Consider the following 22,872-nt stretch of genomic DNA (forward strand, 5'->3'; position numbering starts at 1 on the left):
CTGCTGTTCTGTTCTCATCACTGGGTACATTGCTAACAGATTGAATCGTGTGAAGCTGTTGCATGTTACATTGCGGTAACCGATGAAGACAATTTTGACAATATTGTGTTGAATGCTTTGTTGAACTCTTAACTTGCAAGGTTTTTGTAATCTGCCTAGGCAGTGTAGGCATTCCCCAAACAATTCTCTTTCTCTGATTTCTGAAATTCTAACAATTTTAAAGGATTACTGCTACTATCACGTATATCAATTTACTGACATAAAGCACCATTTAGCAGGTTATGTGAAGTCTCCTATTGCTAGCAAACTTCTGCTTATACACCAAGGAGTATAGAAATGTTTGCAGTTGTTCAGCAGGGATAAATAGACTACAAGTGTTTTACATAGAGCGTTTTTCAATGGGGTACTGTGACAATAAAACCCGAAAGATCTAGAAGGTCCTTTGAAGAGGAGCAAGGAAACCTTTGAGGCAATTGCTAATTAGAGGAATAGTATTGCTTTGTAGCTGAGTTTCCACATAAGTTTAGATGGAGAAAAGAGAAAACTTCACTGAATGAGTGTATAACTTGACGGCTTATTTGTACTGACAGTGGTGTTGCTTTTCTCATGTGTGCTTCTGTCACTACACTTGCATTGCGTCTTTTCTAGTACTCAGCAGCCCCTGTTGTTAGGTTGTTGTAGTCTTCAGCTGGGTTGATGATTGTCCTGACCAAAATGGTGGGTGGTTTTAGGCTGTCTTGAGTTAAGGGATTAAAAGCTTTGCTAAGCACTGAGGCTGACGCATGAAGGGGATGAAAATACACAGGAGAAATGGGAATGGGAGAAAGGAATGGAGGAGGGCCATGTATTCTCATATCCGTGTCTTACATTGATATGGATGAGCTACATTTAACATACATGCATAACTAGTGGGAGTTTAAGTCCTTCTGAAAGAAATCTTTTATCTCCATTTACTTTGCAGAGAGCATTTGGCTGGACAAGTTTGCCTGACATACAGTGAGTAGCATTTACTACCTGATCAAGATTACTTATGGATGCTTTTGCTGTTTCTCAGCAGAAACATACACTCCCAAGTCACTCAGAATAACATACTTTAATGTTCCTCATTTGTTTGAAACAAAAAATAACTCTCATGTTAGGTTGCTACACTGCTACTTTAAAGGAACGATAACAGAGTATATTTAAATTCTTGCAAAGGTGGCAACTTGTAGTCTTAATGCTTTCAGGAATTTGAGATCTAATCAATAGTGTAGGGTTTGTATTTTCATCTTAAAGAACTATTTTTTTAAAAAAATATAAATAAATTGCAACAGTCGCTGCAATTGCATTCTTGTTAACCTGAATAGTAAGTGTTAACTCTTAATCCAAAGCAGACAATGTACTGTTCATAGACTGTAAAAACTTTAAGTGACTCAAAAGAAAACAAAAATACGTTGGGACTTTAATACATAAGGTTTTAATCCCCTCCCAAGGTATTTTTTTTCTTTTATCATTGAGTAATTTTGACTTAGAACTGACTGTAACATTTTAGTTAATCTTTATTTTTTTTATAGTATGCTGCTTTAAAATAATTTTCTGAATATCCTGACAGTAGACTATAGATTAAAAATTGAACTGCAGACTGGTGTTTTGGATGACCACTGGCTGATTTTGTTTTCCTTCTTTGCTCTTGTAAAATATATCTTTTTTTTGATCTTATATTTGCACGTTGAGCCAGTTGAGCTACTTCTACTTAGCACTTCTTGCAGGATCACACAACTCACTAAACATATGCTGTTGTCCTGAGGTCTATGTTAAAATTTATTAGATAGCATGTTATAAAAGCAGACTGCAAAAAAAAAAAAACCAAACCTACCACTTTGAAGCTATCAAACTATCAGTGGTTTTGTAAGACATTTTTGGACATTCTTTTTGTCACCAAACATTTAAATCTTCAAGTGTCAGAATAACTTTCCTGTCTCTAAACGGAACATTTCTGGAACAGGAGGAATTGTAGAAAAAAGGTGGTCCTATGGTAGACTGCATCTCAAGTAGGGGAAGGCATGTAGATGGTCTGTATAGAAACTTAAAGTTTCTAGGAACAGGATTCCCCTTTGAAGTAAGAGATTTCCTTTTATGTAAAGTGGAAGAAAGCTAAGGCTTCCTTCTTTTCAGTCACTATGAAAATTAAATTTGAGGGTATTTCCTGGTACGCAGAAGATGGGAGAAATACTCGTTGGCCCAGACAAGTCCTTGACAATGCATTAGTTGCTCTGCAGCTGGAGAGAGAGATTACTTGCCTTCAGCAGATTTATCATTTAATAGCTGTGTCCGAGTCTCAGTGGAGAAAATAATTATAAATTATGCTGTGTCTTCATGCAAAGTTACGCTTTATGTAAATAAAAAACACTTGAGAATTGAGTTAAGCCTTGAGATGGCAATACTATGGTGCCTATCTTCCTCCTTCCCCATCTTCAAAAAAACCCTATGTATTTTTTAAAAACAAATGCAGAAGGAATGCATATTTTTATTCTTCATGACTCATTTATGAAATCCCAGAATGCTTCAATCACATCCCAAATGCCACAGCTTGCAAGAGATGATGCAATATACTGTGTTGTTAACTTTTAAAAATTTATCTGATCCTACTGTGAAGTGGGACATATCAAAAGGCTTTCAAAGTGGATTAAAGAAGAAGAACTGTTTTCTAAAAGGTAAAGAGAAGTATTGTTCTGTGTTGAATATGTCTGACAGACAGATGTACCACAATACGAAAAATACTCTTTCGAAGGGATTTTTAAGCAGCTGGGATCTTCTTGTATCACATTGTCATGATTTGAAATAGAAGGATTTCTAGCAGACTGAGAGTAAGTAGTACTTGATTTTTAGAACAGGTTTTAAAAGCAGATATTAATCTTGATTTGAACATAGTATATTTATATTTTTACACTTTGCATCATGTGTTGTTATAATTTAAGTGGTCTGTCTTCAAGAGTAAAGCTGTCAGTGCATTCATGTGAATCTGTGTTGGGTTTTAGTTTCCAGAGCGCACCTGGAATTCAAGCATAATGCAGAAGCACGGGGTTCTTTCAGTGGGCCGTAACTCTGTCAGTTTCAGCTGTCAGAAATCTAAATGTTAGACATGCTAGAAATAAGACCTTGAGTTGCTCACTTAGCTTTCCAAAGGCTCAAGCCATGTATGGAAAATTAATCAAACGTAGGTGTTGTGTGTTAGCTAATGGAGAACTATTATCTGTGGCTTAATCCCAAGAAAGAAGTTGCAAGCCTTCTTTTAGTTTTGTAAATAATGGTTATGAGGTGAGAGGAATTTTTCGTACTGACATCCTTAACTGTTACATCCAAAAGATGTGATCTTGGCTAGAAGCGTGCAGCAAGGCTCATAGGGGCACGAAGTTTGCAATGAGGACTAAAAGCATGATGATCTTAAAGACTATTACTCATGTTAAGGTGCAGTGGAGGCTGGGAAAGAGTTATAATGGAAGTTCGTAATAAAATGATGAAGCTTGTAATACACACATTCAAATAATATACTACTCTATCATGCCAGTCTTCTTAAAAGAGCGTTTATAAGCTTAAGGTTTTATCAGGGTATGATGCACCATATTGGTAAGAAAAAGTGAAAAGTTCCCATAGCACTGGCGGTTCTTTTTGCTTCTTCCCTTTATAAGAAAAAATGCCTCAGTGCAGACCCTTGGTGTGAACTAGCACAGCTAGCTCCAACACCAGTTTCTTTTCCCATGTCACTTGCCAGAAGCAGGAGCTTGACTGCACAGAGCAGTGTCTTTGGTGAGCAGTGGCTCTGTTAGCCTCTGTTGCACATGCGTGGGTTAGCCCTAGTGGGTTTCAGAAAGAGCTGGAAGTTGGCTACAATGAACACGAGCCTGAAAAGGGACAGTAGCAGAGGCTTCAGGAGCCTTAACTTTGACATGCAGGACGTGTGCTGCTGTGGATAGTTTTAATGAGCGTCTGAAGACACACGGAAAAGGACTCTCTTTAAACACTTCAAAAAGTCCTCATTGCATCGCTGTGATGATGTATCATAAGGCGAGGAAGAATACATAAGGTATGGAGGTGAGCAGACACAAAAGCCTGTGGGGTATTTCCTCTGCTCAGGCCTGTACAAGCTCGTTTGAAGCTAGGACAAGGCCACTCTGTTCTGCAGACAGTGAGTTTGTGATCATAGAGGTAGGATGGCCTGTGCCTGTTGGTCCTTGGGCAGTGAACTTGCCCTGTCACGTTTAAATTAGAGTGTAGGCATGCCATGGAGCATTAAGTTCAGTTGCTGGCGATCTTCCTTTGACATGGAGTGCAGTTTTAGGCAAGTTACTTAGGCCATAGTTTCATTATACTGCAGCTTTAATGACAGTGCCAGCGTAAGGAGTTTCTATCCTCATGCCTTTATACGCTGCCCTTCAAATTACAGCCACACAAGCTGTTGGAAAAGCAGTGCTGTAAGTGGATAGATGAACTGTTCAGGTGAATGCATGTCTTTGGGCAGAACAGCATAGAATCATAGAATCACAGAATGGTTTGGGTTGGAAGGGACCTTAAAGATCTTCTAGTTCCAACCCCCCTGCCACAGGCAGGGACACCTTTCCTCTAGACCACCTTTCTCAAAGCCTCATCCAACCTGGCCTTGAACACTGCCAGGGAGGGGGCAGCCACAACTTCTCTGGGCAACCTGTTCCAGTGTCTCACCACCCTCACAGTAAAGAATTTCTTCCTAATATCTAATCTAAATCTACCCTCTTTCAGTTTAAAACCATTCCCCCTTGTCCTATCACTTCATGCCCTTGTAAAAAGTCCCTCTCCCGCTTTCCTGTAGGCCCCCTTCAGGTACTGGAAGGCTGCTATGAGATCTCCCTGGAGCCTTCTCTTCTCCAGGCTGAAGAGCCCCAACTCTCTCAGACTGTCTTCATAGGAGAGGTGCTCCAGCCCTCTGGTCATCTTCACAGCCCTCTTCTGGACTCGCTCCAACAGCTCCATGTCCGTCTTATGTTGGGGGCCCCAGAGCTGAATGCAATACTCAAGGTGGGGTCTCATGAGAGCGGAGTAATGGCAGGGTATGAGACAGCAACGAGAGTTTGGAGGCAGCAGCAGAGTGCGAAACTTTTAAAGATATTTTATGATAAACTGGCTATGCTGCCTTCAGTATTTATTTCGTCTTTTGCTTGCTTTATCCAGAAAACAAAGGTGATTTGACTGAGTCCTTACAGTAAAGAAACTGTAGGTTGCTATCCCATGATCCCTCTTTCAGTAACACAGTAATATTATTTGTAATGTATCTTAACCTCTCCTTGCTAGGAGACAGTTAACATCGAAGAGGAAAAATCTTGAGTCTTGTCATATTACACAAAATGCATCTTGCACTAGGTAAGAGTGGGAAGGATGCACTTCTCGGAGTGCAACTGTGGGCAATCACTGTCATAGTGATAGGGTGACTCACTAGGTTATATATTTGAAGATAAATTCTGCTTTATAGTTCTGCATGTATGTTTAAAACCACAGAATGCTTGAACTCTGAGTCCAGACTCTGCAATCCTTTTCATTTGTGTGTGACTACCTATGCAAATAACGAAGAGAAACAGGAGCTACATTATAGAAAGGGACAGGGTTTTCAGACTTGCATTTTAGGAGAGAAGTTTATTTCATGTATAGAGAAAGATAACTACATTAATTTTAGACTAATCTGGCATTTAGCAATTGCAATTTTTTTTGGTAGAATTTTCTGTATCAGAATCTAAGAGCTTTATGGGGTGGGTAGATTTAAGAACTGTTGCAAGAGAAAGTCAAATGAAAATCTCCAATGTCTTCAGTGCTTTATTTTGAAGCACTTTTCCCAAGTTAGATGAGAACATTGTGGTTGTAACCTTGGAGAAAAAGAGGATACAGTACCGAATGCTATATATATTATGTTCCTCATAACTTGACAGAAAAGCAATAGGCACCTTTAACCAGCAGTGGCCAGAGACGTATGCTGATGACTTAGTGACAGCCTTGACCACTCCTCTTGGCTGAAAAGACTGCTTTCTTCAACCGGGTGGTCACTTGCCTATTATATCTGATAAATTATTCTGTTTTGTTTCTCCTCTTTTCCCCTTTCCTCTAATTTTCATTGCCTCTCTTCCTTTTGTATTGTACCATCTAACTCTTTTACCATCTCAGTTTGTCCTGCCCTTTTCCAAGTTTGTTTTTTTTTTTTTAAAAAGAATCTTGTCTTTGAGCCTTCCTATTGGGAGTTGTGATATTTCACTCCAGTATTCAGAAAACGGGAGACTATTAGATTTTCCTTTTTGAATTTTTGCTACAGTTAATGAAGAATTTAAGGCTTCTTTTCAATGAAGGCCATACAGATAAGCATTTACTGATTAATTTTGTTTGGACCTCAGATGATAAATATGGTCTTACAAATTACTTCTTTGCCTCTAGCCAATTATTAATTTCTGTGATCAAAATACTGTAGATACAAACCTATTTGCTACTCCTGTGGTTCATAGAGTTAATCTTTAGATCAGGAATTGATGTCTAGTTAATAAAAAGACAGATGCAGAGCATATATTTTTTAGATTGAAAAAATAATTATGTTTTTTCAGAGGGCTTTTCTTTCTTCCCTGTCTCCTGGTTTTACAGTTTGGACTGAAATCTAGAGAAAGCAGATAATAATACAATCTGGAAGTGAGTAATTTTAATGCAACGGCACAACATCTGTGGAAAACTATTTTAACTGAGCATAACTAATACTCTTTGTTGTTCCAGAATGCCATAACAGTGCTCTGATTCTCATCCAGCCAAGGTATCACAGAATCACAGAATGTTAGGGATTGGAAGGGACCTCGAAAGATCATCTAGTCCAATCCCCCTGCCGGAGCAGGATTACCTAGACCATATCACACAGGAACGCGTCCAGGCAGGTTTTGAATGTCTCTACAGAAGGAGACTCCACAACCTCTCTGGGCAGCCTGTTCCAGTGTTCAGTCACCCTCACCGTAAAGAAGTTTTTGCTCATATTTATGTGGAACCTCCTGTGTTCTAGCTTACACCCATTGCCCCTTGTCCTGTCAAGGGATGTCACTGAGAAGAGCCTGGCTCCATCCTCATGACACTTGCCCTTTACATATTTATAAACATTAATGAGGTCACCCCTCATTCTCCTCTTCTCCAAGCTAAAGAGACCCAGCTCCCTCAGCCTCTCCTCATAAGGGAGATGTTCCACCCCCTTAATCATCTTTGTGGCTCTGCGCTGGACTCTCTCTAGCAGTTCCCTGTCCTTCTTGAACTGAGGGGCCCAGAACTGGACACAATATTCCAGATGCGGCCTTACCAGGGCAGAGTAGAGGGGGAGGAGAACCTCTCTTGACCTAATAACCACACCCCTTCTAATATACCCCAGGATGCCATTGGCCTTCTTGGCCACAAGGGCACATTGCTGGCTCATGGTCATCCTGCTGTCCACTAGGACCCCCAGGTCCCTTTCCCCTATGCTGCTCTGCAACAGGTCTGTCCCCAACTTGTACTGGTACATGGGGTTGTTCTTGCCCAGATGCAGGACTCTATACTTGCCCTTGTTATATTTCATTAAATTTCTCCCCACCCAACTCTCCAGCCTGTCTAGATCTCTCTGAATGGCAGCACAGCCTTCTGGTGTGTCAGCCACTCCTCCCACTTTTGTGTCATCAGCGAACTTGCTGACAGTGCACTCTATTCCCTCATCCAAGTCATTAATGAATATATTGAATAGTACTGGTCCCAGGACCGACCCTTGAGGGACTCCGCTAGACACAGACCTCCAACTGGACTCTGTCCCATTGACCACCACTCTCTGGCTTCTTTCCTTCAGCCAGTTCACAATCCACCTCACTACCCGATCATCCAGACCACACTTCCTCAGTTTAGCTGCGAGGATGCTGTGGGAGACCGTGTCAAATGCTTTACTGAAATCGAGATAGACCACATCCACTGCTTTGCCATAATCTGTCCACCGGGTTATGTCCTCATAAAAGGCTATCAAGTTGGTTAAGCATGACTTCCCCTTGGTGAAGCCATGTTGAGTGCCCCTAGTGATCCCCCTATCCTTGATGTGCCTAGAGACAGCAGCAAGGACAAGTTGCTCCATCACCTTTCCGGGGATGGAGGTGAGGCTGACCGGTCTATAGTTACCCGGGTCCTCCTTCTTGCCCTTTTTGAAGACTGGAGTGACATTCGCTTTCCTCCAGTCCTCAGGCACCTCTCCCATTCTCTACGACTTAACAAAGATGATGGAGAGTGGCCTAGCAATGACTTCCGCCAGCTCCCTCAGCACCTGCGGGTGCATCCCATCAGGGCCCATGGATTTATGAATGTCCGGATTGCTTAATTGGTCCCTGACCCAGGCCTCATCAACCAAGACTCCTCCTCTATCCTGACTCCCTCTGGGGCCTCAGGGGTCCGGGACTCCTCAGGACAGCCTCCAGCAGTATAGACAGAGGCAAAGAAGGCATTCAGTAACTCCGCCTTCTTTTTATCCTCTGTGGAGACATCTTTCTCCTTCCCCTTCTTTGTTAACGAAAATGTCAACATAGAAACAAACTACTGGGACCTGTGCAACTGGTAAGCTGTGTGGGTAGTTCTCATAATGAAAATATATCTCATTTTTCTTGTTTTAGACATGATCAGTGTTTCTGCAATATTTGCAAGAATAATTCCCAATTAGTCTAAATAGTTTGTTCTTGAGTAGAACTAGAAGATCTCTATGGATTCTTCAGAGCTCCAATCACTGTAGTTAATTACCTTTTTGCAAGGTAATATTTTTGTGAATTGCTTGTTTGTCAATGGCATTATGTTAGCAAGCTTCTAGTTGTGCAAGTTTTAAATTTCCGTGCGGCCTACAGAAATGGAACAGGAAAAACAATGATTCAACGAACTCTCTCTTGTACAATGCAACCCCCAAATGTTACAAATTAAAAGTTAATTTGCCTGTGATTATTAAAGCTTAGCCATTAAGACAGTTAGTGTAATTTCTGGTGTCTAGGTCTGCTGCAATGAGCTAAAACGTTTGGTTTTTATATGATGCTGTTTAGGCTATGCCACAGATCAAGCCTCCCAGAAAAAATTGCATTAGTCTGGTACTGCAGCACCATAGTTGAGGTCCGGTAAACTGTGGTTCACTGAAATATTTGAATCATGGTCTCTGGAGATTAAAGACTAAGGTAATATTTAACTTTAACAGAAGTTGATCTACAGTTTGTTCAAAGCAAAATAACCTCTCCCTGTCAACTCTCTGAAACATAGTTGTAAGAAACAGAATTTTAAGGTAATTTAATTCCATCTGAATGCTTTTGCATTCCATTGACTAACAGGTTGTTCAGCACCTTTATGCTGTTCTAGAGTAACTTTCTGAGTAATGGTGAATGATCTAAATTTATAATTTTATAGACTCCATGTAGCTACACAGTCGCTTTGAAGTGTCTTCAAATTGGATAGTAGACGGTGTAAGTATAGAAACAACTGAACTGTCTCTAAAACTGAGAATCTCAATGAGAGACAATATAAAACTTCAAAATAAATTTATCATCAATAAAATAAAATTTCATACCTAGGTCACATAGGTGTTAGTAGATCACACAGGTAACAATGATAATATGCTTGTTTAATATCTTTTCAGTTTCATGTATTCACAGAGGGCAATATTAAAGGATTGTTTAATTATCCATTCTTTAAGTCTTCTGAGATTCAGAAAAAAAAAATCACACTGATGAAGGAAAAGGGAAAAAGAATATAACTGTCAATCATTTGTATAATTCAATTTTTTAACAGCATGTGACTCAATTACTGGGGAGGTTAATAGAGCAAATGTAGATTATCTTCCCTGGAAAAGAGATTTAGAATACCATGGGTGGTCTGTTCCACAGAAAATTAAAAGAACATCTCTGTAGTTAGCACTATGCAATTTTCAACAAAAATTGAAACAGTTCTGGACAGCTGCTCATGAAAACAGACCATGGAATTTAATTGAGATTTCAAGTCTTAATCTTCCAGCAGTGCCTCTGTGTTAATATGGTAATATTAGTAAATGCTAAGTCTCTGAATCTAACTTTATGTGTTAATGTAGGATCTTAATAAACAGCCTAATCCAGTCCTCTTAGTGCAAGGCCACTGGAAGTGTCTGAAATATAATTACATATTTAGAAATAATTAAATGGGGAAAAAAAGCATAGTGTTTTTCAAAAGAATTTTAAAAAATAATGTTTTCAAGTCTCTTCCTTTAATGTTTTCTCTTTGCAAATGTTCTAACATGTTCCCCTCATGAGCCCCACCACTCAGAAAGTGCTTTGTGACTCATCAGTTACAACTGACTGATAAAACCCAGAAGTGGATTTTAATGCTTCATATTTGAGAATACTTGGTCAACATAGTTTAAAATTCTAACGTGCACATTTGAAAGAAAGATGACTGTCAGTTTAAAAACCCTACTAATCAAAAGAGAGACTACATTGCTATGGTGAATCATGGGTTTGGTTCAGGTCTAAAATAGTTTGGCACATTCTGTGTTTAACTGTTAGAGGTTTAAGTTAAAATTATAATGTTAGGTGTAGAGCTAAGTTATCTGCTACAAACCATTTGTTTTATTTTTATGAACAAGTTTTCTAATTGCTCTGATTATCATCTTGAGCTGTTTTTTGAGTAATCCACAGTAATACTTTACTGTAGACAGCTAATGAATGCATGCACCTCAAATTGTGAATTTGCTTGAAAATGACTCTGCTGTGCTGTTCCAAGTGGGCTTACAGAACGTTGAGGATGATGCCATTTCCAAACCAATGAAAGAAACCCCTAACCAACCCTGATTTTATTTTTTTTCTGGAGCGTTTGACCACTGTACCTCAATGCATTTGTTTTTATTTTTGTGGCCCATTTGTGGATATGCTGTTTTTCTCCATGCTGGGATACTCTTCAATTGTCTGTCTTTACGATAGAGACAGTAAAACAAAGTGATTACATTTAGATGTTTATTAGTTTCAGTATCTTTCTCCTCATACTATTCTACTCAACTGTAGTTTGTGAATGTATGTGGTTTTAATATGAAGATACTCTGTCCTGGTCTAGAAACATTTCTGATGTGATCCATTATGAGATTGTCACATAACTGAATTTCTGGTCCTCTTACATCATATCTTCTACTAAAATGCAACTTTTAGAGCTGCCTTATAACTTTTTTATATACTTCAAGATAATGGAGTGTGAGCTACTTGTTACTCATTTTTCCAACAGTACTTCTAAATTCCCTTTCTGAGAACTCAGTGGAGCAGTATGTAATGTCTTTAAGCCAACTTTCTTCACCAAAAAAAGGGAAAGCCAATGTAAAGGAAGCTAACAGTCTCAACTGCTTAGGTGCTTGAATGCTGTTCGTACAAGTTTTATATCTGTATCATGCTTATAATACATAGATACTTTGACCGTGAGCTGTATATGATTTTCTTGTAGGAACTACCAGAAAGATAATAAAAACATTTACAGAAGGCCTTCCCCCCCCCAATATTTGCTATTTTTAATGCTTCCTTTCTGTGCCAGTTTCACTAATAGGAAAAAGAAAATAAAAAAAACCCAGGGGTTTGATAATGCGCTTGCTAAATTATGATTACTTTTCATCTGTTTCTTTTGAAATTAATAGCATATTAGCTAATTAATGGTGGACAAAGAGGTCACCAAAGGATTCAGCAATGTTCCATATAAACCTTACTTGGCTACATTTTTGCACTTCTGATTACAATGAATACTTTTTATTATATCATGGCTTTTTTAAAAAAAGCATTTTACTCCAGTTGTGTCTAGTACTTTTAAACCCAAAGTTTTATAGTAATAAAAAATGAGAAGTTAGACTTAGACTCTAACTTAGAGTAGTTAGCATTAAATTTTGTGGTAATCATTGAAGTAATGTGGGGTTTTTGTTTAATGGAAGAGCTTTTATTTTAAAAAATTGGCTGCTTAATCTGTTTAAGTTTCTCTTAAGTGTGGGAAGGAAAAGTCACAGTCAGGTTAATAATATGTCTGGTAAGGAATAATGCTGTTTGTCTGTTATGTTCTGTCATTTTTACTTACTGTTATTACTCCAAGAATTTCTGAATACATTTTTTAAAATGAACATGAGTGTCAGCTCAGTGTTGCAGAAAGTTAAGTGTTTAATGTGCCAGCTATAGCCAAACTTCTGTAAGTTTTGTATTGTACTGATGAATTGTCACAACAGATACTTTTCAAAGGTCAGTACAGTAGCAGAATACAGATTTAAATACAGATTTTTCATGGTATAAACAAGGATTTATATATAAGCAAGATTGATTGTATCAATAAACACTGAATTACAGGAAAGCATTTTCTAATTTTCATAAGATTTTAAATTGCTCCAAAACAAATGAGTCTGGTTCATAACTTCAGCATGATTTCCCCCAAATCATAAATATGAATTGAAAGTGTATGGGGAAAATCATGGAAAGAATATATTTTGGCAGGGGATATGGGCAGGATTTAAAGGATGTGTTGGATTTACTTAATTAAAAGATCTAATCTCTGTTTTTCAATGTGGAAAAAGGAGAGGTGGGGGAGTTAGGCATACATTCAGTATTAGAAAAGACTGCTAAATTGTCTATCTATTCTGGTATAACATGCATTATTTTATATATGATACATATTTGTCCAATGAAAAGAAAAAAATAGTTGAAGAAAAATACTGTCACAGTGATAAACCAATTCTCAGATCCAGATCTGCCCTCATGTTTTCCTAGATTGGAAGCTCTTTGATGTCATAATGAAGGCAGTGGAATTTCAGTACAAATGTGTAACCTGTTCTGCAAGAGTGGTTTGTTGACCACGGTAAATGACAAGTGTTAGATAGACATGCTCTTTGAGGTGCTGCTAGACCTGTTCTTTCTGTGTGTCAGGCTTTTATAAAGTGTTCGCTTTTACTTACGCACAGCTAAATGGGAATATCCCTATAATTACAGTTTTGTATGGCAAACACCAAACATTTAGAAATATATATATCTCTGGTTATTGTTTTGGGATTAAACCATGAGCTGTGTGTTATTAGCTTGCTTGTAGTGCTTTATGCAGGTTGTAACTAAGGTGTTTGTAAATCTTGCATAATGCCCTAACACATTATTGTTCTAATCTTGTGTCCCATCTTTTATAATATTTTACTGGGCTTTTGTTTAAATTATATTGCTGTGGAGCATTATCAGGTTTAAAACTTTTTATATCTTGAGCATGAGTAGCAGCCATCACACATTTGGAATTTCTTCAAAATGAGCAGTAACATGCTTCAGGAATATGTACGAACCTGCTTCATCGCGGTAAGGTTGATGAAATATAATGTGTTGCTTTGTGTCTTAACATGCCTGTGGTTTGTATGCAGTATATTGGTTAACAAATTGAAAACCTGAAATGTATTATTGCTTGAAGGAAGAAAAACAAATACTTGGAAGGGGAATAATTTTGAATAGATTTGATGACGTTTACTTGTTCTAAAAAAAAAAATGTCAAAGGATTTGGAAAAGAGGGGTGCATTTTTTAAGTAAACACTAGTCTCTCAGTCCTGCTTTGCTATCTCCTTCTTCACAATTTTTATCAAGTGTTTTTTCAGTGCTGACATATCCTATGTCCTAAAAAATATTTTTCTGAACAAGTTCCAAATCAGCAGTAGATGAAAAAAAAAGGGTTTCATTGGAATATGCTCTCTCATTGGGGGGAAAATTCATAGAAATTTGCTGCACTTGAGATAAAAAAAAAAAGGAGGAAAAAAAAAAGAAAAACAAAAGGTGCTTATTTAATTAACACTATGATTTTTCACCTAGATGGTGGAGAGGAGAAAACTTTGACATAAGGGCTTTAGGATTAGGTCACATACGATTTGGGAGATAAGAGTTAAAGTCACACCTATGCTGTTCGGTTTGAAGTAGCTTCTCCTATATCTTTGTAAGCTGGTTCTCCTAAGTTGTTGTTATTGGTGCGTTGGTCATACAACAGATGGGCATCTATCACTCAAAAAACTGCAAAGAAGGTACCAGTTACCCTTGTAGTGTTAATTGAAAAATAATAAAAATAATACTAGGAGTTGGTAGTAATTACTCTGTTTAAATGTTTATTTGATGTTGAGATATTAAACAAAAAAGAGCTTCAGATTCTTGTTCTTTAGGTACTTGTTACCCCTGTACCTAACAGTAATGATTCCTGTTTCCAGTGCAATGGAGCAGTGATGCAGCCCAGGAGATCTTTTTCATTCCTCTTGGCAGTTAGTTCACACTAGTATGTGACTGTTAAAAATCGGTCTGATTAGAAAAAGGAAAGCTGGTGATGATTCTAAGGTTTCAGACAGAGAGGTGCTTACATGCCTGTGCTCTTAGCTGTTGGTTTAAATTATTATAATAATCATAGATACATGGCTACTTTTTGTATGAGATGGACTTTGACTTTCTGTGCCCCACATAATAAGGATAGTCTAATATAAAGGTATTTTCCCGTATCAATAAAGAGAGACAAATACAGGAGATTTGTCTTGTAAGTATTACCAATAATAAATAACAAGATGAATTACCTGTACTTGTTTTCTTCTCCAAAGAAGCATGAAGAATTTTAACTTTTGCATTATGCCTTGTCTTCCAAAGGAAGATGACAGAGTTTGGAGCTGGTGTGCAAGGCTGATGACAGCCACTATCCACGCCCTTTGCCATTTTCCTTTTAATGATTTACTATTTGCATGATCATTAGCTGGAAAGAAAAAATGTTTCCATAAGCATACAAGACATCCAGGCTCATATCCCTAATTACTATTCTTTGGAAAGATGACAGCACATTTCACTGTAATTATTGCTCAGCTGGATGTGTGCTTGTGAAAAAAAATAACTCATTTCAGATTATTGTATAGGATGTTAGGATGGCACTCTCCAATGTGTGGTGTTCGAAACCAGCAAAGAATAGACTTGATATTCTTATTGATTTCTAAGCATAGCAAAATTATTTGCAGTAGATCTCATGAATATTCCATTTCTTTGCACAGAAACTGAGAAACTTGATGTCAAAAAAAAAGTTTTAAAACCTAATTGAAAGCAGGATTAGTCAAAGATATTACTGAAGCAGCTGGATTAGTTTAAAAGGCATGAAACCAAGGTTATGGCTACTGTAACTTCACCATGCAGAGAATCCATGCTTGCATGTAGTAAACTAGTCCAAAGCATTTTAGTATGTCCTTAAAATATAATCCTATTTAAAAGCTGACTAGAAAAACTGGAAGGTGCTGCTTGAAATATATGATACCTGGGTGTGTAGATGTGTCCCTGCTTATTTTCCTGGTGCAAATAAGTTGTCATGCCGCTTTTTTTTACTGAGTTAATGAAGTATTTTTCACTGTTCTGATAGTGAAATGCCAAGAGGAAGGATGTGAGTTGGATTTTCTTTCTGTGTATCAGCTGAAATTTGGAAGATTTGTGCACTTAGGAATGTATTAAAACAACTATAGAAGTAACTGAAAGCAGAATCTTACTCTGGATTTTTCTATTGGAAATAATTTCATACACAAAAAATTCAGCATCATGAATTTTTGCTTAAATGTGTTAAGTGAACACATTTTGTTAAGTTGCCTACATATAATGAGGAACACTACGTAGCCAATCCTAACTGAATTAGTGGTGATCTTCGTATAAAAGGATGCGTATTCATTTCTATGCTAGTTTTTTCTATAATGTGTGAGGGAATTTCATTAACAGTTGCAAAAACAAGTTGTCCATGCCAATTTTCAGGACAAAATAAAACATGGCTAGATTAAACTAGCACCTTGCACTTGTCTTGACTTAGATCATTAGCTTACTTAAAATTCAGTCCAGTGAGCATAATGACATTATATACCGCATCCTGCTAAAAACAAAACACCAAACAACCAAAACAGCTATCTTCTTTTGAACTCTCTAATACCTTTTGATAGTATAAATTAATGCTGAATCAAGAATAACTACAGAATGTTTTGCCAAAACGCTTGCACTGTGTGTTTTCTACGTCTAACGCTTACCGAATAAAAGCTGTATATTGAATCTAAGTTAAGCTAAGGTGTAGTTCCTTTTGTTACGATATCTTTTCATTTTGAAGATGGTAGTTTTTATAGAGTATGTTGATGGATGTTTTGCTTAATAAAACTTAATAAATACAAACTGACGTGTATATCAGAAATCACTGCAGAAAAGATAAATACTATGAAATGGTCTTGTTACAAATGTGATTGTGGCCACTATTTATTAAGGTGCTAAATGATGCATCAAGGATCATCTTGCCAAAAGGCAGAGATCTCAAAGCAAGCCAAGAATGTTTATTGAAGTAAAGAAAGACTACTGACTCAGGAACTTCTAGTAAAGGGAGACAAGGTCCTTCAAAGAAAGGTGTTGGCATTTATACCTGTGTTTGCACAGCTGTGTTTGTAAAAGAGTTGGAGGTATTTGCTGAATCATTCTACAATTATGTTTGTACACGATGCTTGTACAGGAGCTGAAAATATTTATTGCTTCATATTGAAGAACTGTCTTTATGCTAGTCCTGGCTTATGTTTTGACCTTCTTTCATACATTGCCATTAGTGTTTGAATTAAGCTGCCTGTCCCTTGTGACACAGTAATGAACTAGAGGTAAAATCTGTTCAAGGAACAGAGTTTGAGTTGGATGAGCAATCAGAAGTGCAATGGAGGCTATTACATATCTAAAACCAATACATGAAGATACTTCCAACAGTTTTAACTTGCACTACTGCCTACCTTCATTTAAACCAGTGCTTCCAGCTCCCTCTCCCTCTTTGAAACCTTTAATTCCATGTCTTGTGCTGTATTTATACTGCTGAAAAGAGCGCTCCATGTTTCAGTAAAATCAACTGCTAGTCCCCTACTATTGGGAAGGCTCTGAAAGCCGAGGTAAATACCATTAGAGCAATGTCATTGCCTGATATTCCAGCAAATGTGTTCATTCGTCTGCCCAAACCTGCTGTCTAATCATTCCTGAATGAGCAGAGAAATCACCAGCTGTCAGTTTTGTTAACCTAAAAAAAAACATTAAGAAGTTTGCAAATGACTTGAAATATATTTGGTTCTTTCCTCCTGCAAAAATCTTTGTGACATTGGAACCTAGAAGGGAGTTACTATGCTATTTCTCATTGAAGAAAGAGTGTGTCTGTATATATATTTAAAAAAGAATAAAAATTGGGGTTTGCATCTCTGATACATGAGGTCTTCCTTACTCTTCATACACAATACTATCTTCTGTATATACCATGTTGTGTATATGTGTAGGATATCCACTACAGAGATCTGAAACAGCCAAGAACTTTAAGAATCTGTCCCCGTTAATTTTAACTTATGATTCTTCTACTCCCAGCTGCTTAAAATAAAAACAGAACCACAAATTTTTAAATTCAAAATAAGCAATGCATGGGAAATTTTAGAAGTCTTGAAAAAAAGTTACATCAGGCAGTTTGTCAGAACCAGGCAGTTGAAATCAGTTTGTCAAACCAAAATATTTCCTTATCTCTGTTTTTAACATTAGATAGTTCATAGAATCATAGAATGGTTTGGGTTGGAAGGGACCTTAAAGATCATCTAGTTCCAACCCCCCAGCCACAGGCAGGGACACCTTCCTACTAGACCAGGTTGCTCAAAGCCTCATCCAACCTGGCCTTAAACACTTCCAGGGCACAACTTCTCTGGGCAACCCTCACCACCCTCACATAGTTCCCTGATAAAAGCAAGAGCTCTTTTATTGTAAATATCAGAGACTCGAGACTCTTACTTCTTTGCTGGGATGGAGAACTGTATTTTAGACCTGTGCCTCAAGATGCTGAGCTCTACTCTTATAGAAAGAAATTTTAAATTAATGTCTACAAAAAAGCATTAGAGGAGAAAATGGATTTTTTTTTTTTAACAACAAGCAAGCTTCATTAAAAGTTGAAACTTTAAGTTAAGGAACAGAAAAGGAGCCAACTTGCATTTTTCAGAGAGCTTCAAACCTCCTGTGATCCAACCCAGTAAATGTCCCTTGTTTTATTCTTTCAACTCACACTGCTCACACTGAATCTTTTCCAATTAGCATTGCCAGTCCAGGTAAAAGATCCATGATATTTACTCCATTGCTTGGGCAGTTAGACTGGTGGGTTATAACCACAGGCCTGGTGATTTATAGGTTTCTCTGCAGGGAAAAGTTATTGCTCAGTGAGCTGAGGTTTGAATTTAGAGTACTGCTAGCTTATTCCACTTCCGTTTTTAAATATGGTTGTGAACAAGCTCATTTGAATGTGAACTTACAGTACTCAGAGGAGGTTACCTGGCAAATTACTCAGCTATAAATTCTAGCTTCAATTTGTGAAAGGGTTTGGTTTTTTTTTTTTTGGCAGACAAATAAAATTTTTCTTTTTTTTGAAACTTAATAGTTGCAATTTATGTAATATTTATAGTTTTATTCTATTAAGTTAACCCGGTCACCATTGCTACTGTTATTACGGTGCATGAAAAAAGAGCCAATTAAAAAAGAAAAAATACTATGGAAGTGCTATAGAGCAAAGGTGAAGCACAGAAGTAAGGCCTACAGTATGACTCAGGTTAGCATTTTACCTGGGTTCTGTTCTAAGCATGATTACAATATGCCTTAAGCACAAATGATGTTATTGCTTGCTCTTATGTGGTACACATCTTATAATTGTTTGACCTTTCTGCATTCTGCATATACTGCAACATTATAGGTGTGTGTCTTTCTCATTGGTACTGTGGATATTGGGAAAAAACCATCCTATTAAATGGAGAAAAAAAAAGTGGCTTACAGAGTTAATGTAAACCTAGTAAAAGGCTAAGAGACAACAGAGCAAGTAACTCCATCAGAACACAAAAGTGAGTCCTATGGACCAGCTTGGATGGGAGCTACCTTGAAGGACATTTTGGTTTCTTTGTGTGAAGACTGGTGGTTTTGTTGTGTCAGAAACCACCTATAATTATTTAGTGTTACTAATTTCCTCCAGCTTCTAGAAAGACAAAGCTGCCATGTACTTCTTAAATCACACAGGCTTCTCATTTAAGATTTCATTTGAAGCATTTCTTTGTCCTAATTCATCTGTAAATATGGTGTTGCAATACTTGCTTACACTCAACAGACTAGCTGCCAGTGCTTTCAGGTTCTTTAATGAAAGGCACCCTCATTGCAAATTGATTTATGAATTTTAAGAAACTTCTGTGTGTGTTCTGTGACAGAGTTCATGTCAGTTTGCCAGCCTACTGCCCTTGTAATATGAAGCCTCTAAATGTCGGATGTGGATTCCTAACAAACGTGTGCTTATTTTAGAGCTAACCTATGGCATCCAATTTTTTTTTCTTCTCTATCCCCTTTCCTCATTAGGCATGAATATTCTTGAACTCTTGGGATCAGACAGTGATGCCAGTTAATGACTTCAAATATCCTGACACGACAGGTAACTTCTTAGTCCATCACTCATTGCTATTTCTACAAAATTGTAAGTTCGTTAATAAGGTGAGCTCCAGGTCCAGTGATCAAAGGAATAAAATTATATGACCAAGTGCAAAAAGTGAACTTAAGGGCTGCCTATCGACACATGCTTAAGTTGAGTAGCTAAAATGTTTTTTAAGCACTGTAGTTACCCTATTTTTCCACTAGATGACACTTTCACCAAAACACTTTAATCACAGTTCCTGTATTTTCTGATTATTTCCTTTATCCCCTGTTGAGCTGCCATTTTGTGTTCCTTTTTCTTGGAAGGATTCCTCAGATGCTTGATTACTGTGTCTTCTCTATTGTTTCTGAATTTAGTGATGCTGTGGAACTGCATCAGTGCTGTTCACAGGTGTTCTTTCTGTGATTCCGATGCCCTGTTCTTCAATGGCATAATGGGCAATTGAAAGATTTCAGAACCTTAGCAGGCACACCACTTGACTTTGTTAATGCTCATCATATGTCAATCTATGGTAATGCAAGTAATAGTTAAAAAAAAAAAACTGTTGTAAAAGGTAAATGTAGTCTGTACTATTTTAAGTACCAATTATTCCAGAAATTAAAAAAAACCTCTCTAAACTGTTATTGCATAGATGCTTGTGCAGTAAGGGCCGAAGTCAAGGTCTTTAAAGAAATTTAATAACCTAAATGGTTTAAATTCTGGAAGTGCCTAAATCCTCATAAATGTATGTACTATCCTGCAGAATTTTCAGGCCTGCATCAGGCATATCCGTTTCTTAGTACATATCAGGGACTATTGGATGTGTAAGTAAGATACCATAGTGATGTGGAGAGGACAACTTGAGTGAACAATGAGTGAAGTGTTGGGGAAAAAGATGAAGGTGAAAGGGAAAAGCACCCCAGCTGGGACCAAGGGACTATCAACCTTAGCTTGACGTACCTCTCTGTCAGGCAGGAAGGGCAACTGTTTCTGTCCAGGAGGAGATTCCTTGGACAGAGGGCAGCAACCTGCCTTGGAGGTCAGCCATTAGGACACATCAGTTGCTTAGACAGGCCATAAGCTGAGAGGCAAAACCTTTCTTTGAACCATATATCTACTTCCTGTTTATGCTCAGTCTCCCACGCCCCTTTCTTTAGGGTTCTGGCCCTGTTGCATGGACTACCTGAGTCCAACTCATATGATGCAGGGCTTTGAAGGCAAGAGGGATAAGAATAGATTGAGTGCACCTAGAGAACTAGTATGCTGTGACTTTCTGCCTTGTTAAAGATTCTTACTTTAGGCACTTGGGACTTGGCCTTGAGTGAGAGAACCAACCAGTCTGATAGCTGTGAGCTGGCAACAGCAATTGCATGGCTTTGCAAACACTGATAGGCAGGAACTTGGGTATCTGGGAGGCTTCACTATGGGGCTGGGTATCTATATAGTGATCCTGCAGAGACAGATAGGCACCAAAGCAGCTTCAAGGATCTAAGCAAGCATACTTACTAGAGTCAGTGACTCATAACCGTACAGAAAGTGCTCCACTCCTGATTTAGGCCTTTGTTATTTTAAACTCTTAATTAAGTCTCTTTGAACCCACAGGTGCAGCCACTTACTGATGCTTATTTGTTTTCTTTTTTTTTTTTGTCACAGCCTTTCATTTACCAAAATATTTCAGGCAGGTGATTGAACTAGAGGTATGTGAGGGGATTTTAATCTATTCTTGGAAACTGTGACCAGCTTTGGTACTTTTCTGTTCTGTTCTCTGGACACTAGTATGGACACATACATTTGTAAACAGGTCTCCCATGGATGACTGGATCACTACCATTCCATTTTTACAGGCTGATTTAATGTTGATTATGTGTTTATGGCTGCTAAATTATTTCTTATGGAATAGTATTGATTGTAATTTTTCATTTTTCAAAGAGTTGAAGTTTAATAGTCAAATGACAAATACTAAGACAAAGAAAGTTTTCAGATATATGAAAAATGAATGAAATATTTAGAATTCATATGTTTTTTAATGTCTACCTACTGACTAGCCAAATATTTACAAATTTCAAATATGAACACAATGAATATTATTTTCACTTTCATATATATCAGTCATACAACTATTTTAACCACTCTCTTCCAAATCTACTGTTGATGTGCTAATTTTTTTCTTTGCATTAATTTCTGTGAAGTTATTTCACAATACCTGAGTTGTTAAGTTATGCTTACTAAGTTATTTCACTGATAGTTAAGCTGTTTCATTTTATCCAATCACTGAACTTCTGTCATTGTGTTCTTTCTGTATCAATGAATTATTTTTTGTGGTTTTGGGTTTGTTTTATTTTTCTTTCTTTTTTTTTTTTTTTTTTTTAGTTTCAGGGTTTTTTTTTAATCCAAAGTAGAATAACTTGGAGGGATTCAAATGATATCTTATGTAGTAACGATTGGCATAGAGGCATAGGAAGGATAGGAAGGAGCTGTAGCAAATGTTCATTGTGGTTTTGGCAGACGAAATTTCAGTCCATCTCTCCTATTTACAGGCCTATGTCCTCGTCACTGAGTGTGCAGAGAGAACACTGTAGTAGGTTTTTTTGTTTTATTTTTTCAAATATAGCTGGAACCTAAATAAAATAACACATACTTATGTCAAAATATTTAAATGTTTTCTGTTCACAGAAATTATTGGAAAAATCTCAAATGGTTTTGATAATTTTGGGGGAAGGGAGGTGGAGTAAGCTAAGAAGCTGCAAAACTGGTTGTGTGCTAGAATGTAAATACAGACAAAGAATAAAAAAAATCTGTAATTTTTAGACTAAATTTTACTGTCAACTTCAAAAATGTTTAATGAATCTCCTCTGTTTATTTTACAATTTAGCTGGGAAAGTTTGTAACTGTTCATTTTACTCTGACCTCCACTTGGAGGGAGTGCTATGCAGGCTTTCTGAAAGCTGGGATTTCTGCTTATATTATAATAAAAATGTCCACTGGTGATCATATTCAGAGAGTCTAAATTCAGCTTAAGTCTTTATTGTTTTCCTATAGGTTATTGAAGATGTCTAGCCAGAAGGAAACAGTAGGTGCTGGGATTTATGGGAACTTTAAATGGCTGAAGATAATGGCTTATGCTGAAATGTGTTTAGATTCATCCTGGTCTTAAAATATTTTTAGGACATGGCAAGTTATAGGACATTAAGAGTACTGTCCTATTGGTGAAGTACCAAGATCTCTCCCTCCCTTCAGCCGCAGGACTCTCCCTAGTAATACTGGAAGTTAACATGAATCATTTATGAGCATCAGTAGACACATGGGTGGGGCCTCTTTGTAAACTGGTATTTTGTTGATGCAATATGTGTGACAGCCTTTTAGTTCTGAATATAAATGTTACTGAGAGGAAATTAGGTTGGTTCACAGAGGAGATCAGCCAGACCTTGCAGTGAATCTTAC

The sequence above is a fragment of the Nyctibius grandis genome, chromosome 3 (genome assembly GCF_013368605.1).
Source record: "Nyctibius grandis isolate bNycGra1 chromosome 3, bNycGra1.pri, whole genome shotgun sequence".
In the NCBI taxonomy this organism is placed as follows: domain Eukaryota; kingdom Metazoa; phylum Chordata; class Aves; order Nyctibiiformes; family Nyctibiidae; genus Nyctibius; species Nyctibius grandis.